Genomic DNA, 6,999 nt, shown 5'->3' with positions numbered 1-6,999 from the left:
ACAATGAGAAGATTGATACCGCTCTCATGCCTGTATGTTAGCTGACCTTAGCATCAAGACTGGAAAACGTCACTCTCTGGGACGATGTCTTGATTACGGTCAACTTAGTCTTAGCGTACGTAGAGATGGGGCGGATCGAAGTGTGAAACGAACTAGTTACAGTGTAGCAGTTAGTGTTGACTTTACACTCAAACTTCAGATCAGCTGGTGCAACGGGCTGTTTTACTCTATCAGAAATAAATACTTGTGAAAAAAAACAGTTTTTCATTTTACTTATAGCTCAAAACATATTATAGGACGCAGAGTCTAAAAGATGTTAGTATCCACCTTTTGTAATTTTTAATTATATATATATATATATATATATACAGTATATATATATAAATTTCTTCATTTTTCTTATTAAGTAAAGGATAATAATAATAACATTGTTGTTCCCGTCATTCTCCGTAATCTCCATGTGGTTTATCTCATGTTCCATTCTGTAGTTAGACTTTAACAGAGAGGCAATTTTCCATAATCCTACCATTTTATGAATGTCACTTTATGGTCACATAGCTATAAAGCTCAGTCATTATGAACAGGAAGGGGAGAGGACTTACGAAAGATGAGAATCCATTTGCAGCCCTTAACCCTTTCGGGGTTTAACATTTAGCAGGGCTAAACGGTGGATGATGCAGGTGACTGGGCTTGAATATGAAGCATATGACAAGTTCAGCCTATTTGACTTGATATAGAACTGCTACATTAACTCCCAACATTTAAAGGGGACATATGCTAATTTCAGGTTCATACTTGTATTTTGGGTTTCTACTAGAATATGTTTAAATGCTTTAATGTTCAAACAACACATTATTTTTCTCATACTGTCTGTCTGAATATGTCTGTATTTACCCTCTATCTGAAACTCTCCATTTTAGTGCATTTCAACGGAATTTCGCCGCCACGCAGCCGCCACGCAGCCGCCACGCGCTACTGACGTTCCTGGTGTGTCCCGGGCTTTATACCCTGTGGTCTTACTGCTCAGGCTGGGTTAGAAGTCGGAATCCTTAATTAAAATTACTGGATCCGGATCATGATCCGGTTGCCACCAAAATCTAATGATTTCAATCGTAATGATTGCTCATTGTGCTACAACCCACCCCTCCAAAAAATTTCATTCAAATCCATTGCGGACTTTTGGAGTAATGCCGGTCACAGACAGACAGACAAACCAACGCTGGTGAAAACAAAACCTCCGTCATGGCCAAGTAATAAACCACTTTATTATGTTTGTTGAGGATTATTTCCAAAAAGTCCCATGTTTGACTCCCTAGACGTTATCATCATCCCTCTTCATGTTACGCTGGTTTGTGAAACCAGAGTAACACATTTCCTACCTCCTTCACCTTGAAAGCGTTGTAAAACCCACAACCCTAGATAGATAGTAAATGGTTTAGTGACAGCGAAGAACACACCGGGGTCAGCTGCAGTTCATTGGCCTTTTCAGGCCAACAAAACGCATGTACTGACACGAGCAGCATTTCCTTAGATGTGAGAAATATGTGGAAATTCTCAACGTGCTATGAAGCTAAGAATGCACAAGAACACACGCTGCATACAGCCAATGTTAAAAGGTTTATCTCTGCTTTGAGATAGACTGCATTATTCAAATCCTACAGAAGGTTTTAATAGTTTTACAAGTTGTAGTTAAGGAAACATGATATGCTGTCGGAGTTTACAATAGAATCCGGTAATAGAGCAAGAATAGACAGGTTTTTACAACGGACAGTCTATAAAATATCACCTTGGCTATTGTGATACTATCTCTGGCCTCGTTTTTATCTCTACAATAGTCTGATAAAAGCTTCACTGACTGTTATGTGCTGACGTGCTTACGGTAAGCGTATTGCCTCATTTCCGGTTGCCTGTCTTTCTGTGTGCTGCTGTGTTCTGTAGCTGCTCTAGCACATCCAGGGCAATATAGTTATATACTCTTCATTACAGCGGATAATTACCCGCTACATTTATATCTACACTAGTTCTGCTTAAGCACTCACAACTCGCTCCTCTTTAGAGACTTAACCACACATATTCAGCTCGGCTAACGCTAGCTGGGCTATCGTATCGTAGCATAACAGTAGCTTAGCAGTAGCTTAGCCGTTAGCGATGGCTTCTCTCCCCTGCTCTCCTGTTCTCTCTCCCTCTCCTGTTCTCTCCTGCTCTCCTGTTCTCTCTCCCTCTCCTGCTCTCCCCTGCTCTCCTGTTCTCTCTCCCTCTCCTGTTCTCTCTCCCTCTCCTGCTCTCTCCTGCTCTCCTGTTCTCTCTCCCTCTCCTGCTCTCCCCTGCTCTGTGTGTCTGATGTTTAGTTATTCCTCTGCCTCCTTTAGAGCTAATGGTACATGTATTAGGTGTAGTGCATTCGCTGCATTGGAGGCGAGGGTTAGCGAGTTAGAAGCCCGGTTCTGCACTTTAGCTTTAGCTTCTTCTGTAGTTAGCCAGCCCCTAGCCGGTGCAGACCGGCCAAGCTTAGCTTCTGCTAGCCGTCCCCCGGCAACCCCCGAGCAGCCGGGAGGCTGGGTGACTGTCCGAAGGAAGCATAGTCGTACCCTGAAGCCCACGGTTAACCACCAACCACTTCACGTTTCTAACAGATATTCCCCACTCAGCGACACACCCGCTGAGAAACCAACTCTGGTTATCGGCAGCTCCATTTTGCGGAACGTGAAGTTAGCGAAGCCAGCTGCCATAGTTAATTGCATCCCGGGGGCCAGAGCGGGCGACATTGAATCCGTTTTGAAACTGCTGGCTAAGGATAAACGTAAATACAGTAAGATTGTTATTCACGTCGGCGGTAATGACACCCGGTTACGTCGATCGGAGGTCACTAAAGTTAATGTCCAATCGGTGTGTGCATATGCAAAAACAATGTCGGACTCCATAGTTTTCTCTGGCCCCCTCCCCAACTTGACCAGTGATGACATGTATAGCCGCATGAAGTCATTCCACAGCTGGCTGTCGTGGTGTCCAGCAAACGATGTGGGCTTCATTGACAATTGGAACCCTTTCTGGGGAATTCCTGGTCTGATTAGGAGAGACGGCATTCATCCTACTTTGGATGGTGCGGCTCTCTTATCCAGAAATCTGACCAAGATTGTTGGTGGAACAAATCCATGACAAACCAGGGGTCATTCCAGGACGCAGAGCTGTAGTCTTACACACTTCTCTGCGCTTCCATTAGAGCAGTTACCCACCCATAGCTTAACCCCAAACCTCACTGAGACTGTGTCTGCCCCACCTAAATTAATTAAATCAAAAGTAAACAGAAGAGGAGTTAAACATAATAATCTAATAAAATCTAACACTAGCACTGCAATAAAGCAACAAAACAGGAGAATTAAATGTGGACTCTTAAATATCAGATCTCTGTCATCTAAAGCTCTACTAGTAAATGATTTAATATCAGATAATCACATTGATTTATTTTGTCTTACTGAAACCTGGCTGTGTCAGGAAGAATATGTCAGCCTAAACGAATCCACTCCCCCGAGTCATATTAATACTCACATTCCTCGAGACACCGGCCGAGGAGGTGGAGTTGCAGCCATCTTCGACTCAAGCCTATTAATAAACCCTAAAACTAAACTAAATTATAACTCATTTGAAAGCCTTGTTCTTAGTCTTTCACACCCAACCTGGAAAGCACTACAGCCAATTTCATTTGTTATAGTGTACCGCGCTCCAGGCCCATATTCTGAATTTCTATCTGAATTCTCAGAGTTTCTATCAAGCTTAGTCCTGAAAACAGATAAAGTCATTATAGTAGGTGATTTTAATATTCATGTGGACGTTGATAATGATAGCCTCAGTACTGCGTTTATCTCTTTATTAGATTCAATTGGTTTCTCGCAGAACGTGCATAAACCCACTCACCGCTTTAACCACACCCTCGACCTTGTTATGTCATATGGCGTTGAAATTGAACATTTAATTGTTTTTCCACAGAACTCTCTTTTATCAGACCATTATTTAATCACTTTTGAATTCTTATTACTAGACTATACACCATCAGATAAAAGTGTGTACACTAAATGTCTATCCGATAGTGTTGTAGCTAAATTTAAGGAAGCGATTCCATCAGCATTAAATTCAATACCATGTCTCAATATAACAGAGGACTCGTATGTTAATTTTAGCCCTACCCAAATTGATCATCTTGTAGATAGTGCTACAGACTCACTGCGAGTCACACTTGATTCTGTTGCCCCTCTAAAAAAGAAGTTTGTAAAACAAAGGAAGTCAGCTCCATGGTATAACCCTCAAACACGCAAATTAAAGCAAGCATCGAGGAAACTGGAAAGGATATGGCGTTCCACCAAACAGGAAGAATCTCATTTAGTCTGGCAAGATAGTCTTAAAACATATAGGAAGGCTCTCTGTGATGCCAGAGCAGCCCATTACTCATCATTAATAGAGAAAAATAAGAACAACCCTAGGTTTCTATTCAGCACTGTAGCCAGGCTGACAGAGAGCCACAGCTCTATTGAGCCATGTATTCCTACAACCCTCAGTAGTAGTGACTTCATGAGTTTCTTTAATGATAAAATCATAACTATTAGAGACAAAATTAATCACCTCCTACCGTCAACTGGTACCAATTTATCCTCAAACTTAGGAACCTTAGAAACAGCTGTACAACCTGATATATATTTAGACTGCTTTTCTCCTATCGATCTCCACAAATTAACCTCACTGATCTCCTCATCTAAATCATCTACCTGTCTCCTAGACCCCATCCCAACTAAACTGCTTAAAGAAGTTTTACCTCTAGTTAGCACCTCTTTACTGGATATGATCAATGTGTCTTTACTAACAGGCTATGTACCACAGTCCTTTAAAGTAGCTGTAATTAAACCTCTTCTTAAAAAGCCCACTCTTGATCCAGAGGTCCTAGCCAACTATAGACCTATATCTAACCTTCCCTTTACCTCCAAAATACTCGAAAAAGTAGTTGCCAGTCAGCTGTGTGACTTTCTACAGAACAATCATTTATTCGAAGATTATCAGTCAGGATTTAGAGTGCACCATAGCACAGAGACAGCACTAGTGAAAATTACAAATGACCTTCTAATGGCATCGGACAAAGGACTTGTCTCTGTACTTGTCTTGATTGATCTCAGTTTGTACATGTCAACGATGAGTCCTCCATGCACGCCAAAGTTAGTCACGGAGTTCCACAGGGTTCTGTACTTGGACCAATTCTATTTACCTTATATATGCTTCCCTTAGGCAATGTTATTAGAAAACACTCCATAAACTTTCATTGTTATGCAGATGATACCCAATTATATCTATCAATCAAGCCAGACGAAACAAACCAGTTAACTAAACTTAAAGCATGCCTTAAGGACATAAAAACCTGGATGACCTGCAATTTCCTGATGTTAAACTCAGACAAAACTGAAGTTATTGTACTAGGCCCTGAGCACCTCCGAAACAAATTATATAATGATATAGTTACTTTAGATGGCATTGCCCTGGCCTCCAGCACCACCGTAAGGAACCTGGGAGTTGTCTTCGACCAGGATATGTCCTTTAACTCTCACATAAAACAAACCTCACGGACTGCATTCTTTCATCTACGTAACATTGCGAAGATCAGGCACATCCTGTGTCAAAATGATGCAGAAAAATTAGTCCATGCATTTGTTACCTCTAGACTCGATTACTGCAATTCCTTATTATCAGGCTGCTCCAATAAGTCTCTAAAGACTCTCCAGTTGATCCAGAATTCTGCAGCACGTGTACTGACTAGAACTAGAAAAAGAGATCATATTACGCCTGTATTAGCTTCTCTGCACTGGCTGCCTGCAAAATCCAGAATAGATTTTAAAGTCGTCCTCCTCACCTACAAAGCGCTAAACGGTCAGGCCCCATCATATCTTAAAGAGCTCATAGTACCCTACTACCCCACTAGAGCACTGCGCTCACAGAATGCAGGGTTACTTGAGGTTCCTAGAGTCTCCAAAAGTAGAATGGGAGCAAGAGCTTTCAGCTATCAAGCTCCTCTTCTCTGGAACCAGCTCCCAGTTTCAGTCCGGGAGGCAGACACCGTCTCTACATTTAAGAGTAGGCTAAAGACTTTCCTCTTTGATAACGCTTATACTTAAGCTGCTATAGGCATAGACTGCCGGGGGACTTCCTATGACACACTGTCATAAGGAACTTCCTATGACACACTGAGCTCCCCTCTCCTTATGTATATACTCATGTCCCATGTCCATGTTGTTACTAACTTCATTCCTTCCCGGGAGTCCTTGTGCCTCCTTGTCTCGCAGCTAACCGTGGAGCGGGGTCACACCTGGAGCGAGGTTATACCTGGAGCATGGGTACACTTGGAGCAGGGTTTCACCTGGATCTTGGTGGTCTCCGGTATTGTGGCTGCATCTGCTGCCGCGTCGGTGCCTGCTTGACACCAACTGCTACCATCCCTAATTAACTACGTCTGTACGAGGGACTACCAATGCTAACGAGGGATTTCCAACACCAAGTGACAATGTGGCAGCCTGGAGAATAACACTTCTCAATCACTGCCAAAGACATCAAGAGCTCCCAGCAAGCATGCTGATGCTGCAGGAACCAACGCACGGGCATCGATCGCAGGGACGTCCCACACCAATACACATGGACGTACTGAGGAGAGATGCTGGACAGTGCTGGCTTTCCGATAGTTGTATTATCACTCTTTCCATCCACCACTATTGGTTTTGTGTTATCAGTCCTACTTGTATTAGCTATTACAGCTGCCAGACTGCTATTGTGGCTGCTTCTCTATCTCTCTCTCTCTATCTATCTCCCTCTCTCTCTCTCTCTCTCTCTCTCACTCTCTCTCTATCTATCTGTCCCCCCAGCCGGTCTCGACAGATGGCCGCCCGCCCTGCGCCCGGTTCTGCTCCAGGTTTCTTCCCAGTAATCGGGGAGTTTTTCCTGGCCACAGTGCGCTTGGTGGATCCTGTTGGG

Source organism: Sebastes fasciatus, chromosome 4, assembly GCF_043250625.1.
Source record: "Sebastes fasciatus isolate fSebFas1 chromosome 4, fSebFas1.pri, whole genome shotgun sequence".
In the NCBI taxonomy this organism is placed as follows: domain Eukaryota; kingdom Metazoa; phylum Chordata; class Actinopteri; order Perciformes; family Sebastidae; genus Sebastes; species Sebastes fasciatus.
This window is presented reverse-complemented; position numbering follows the sequence as displayed.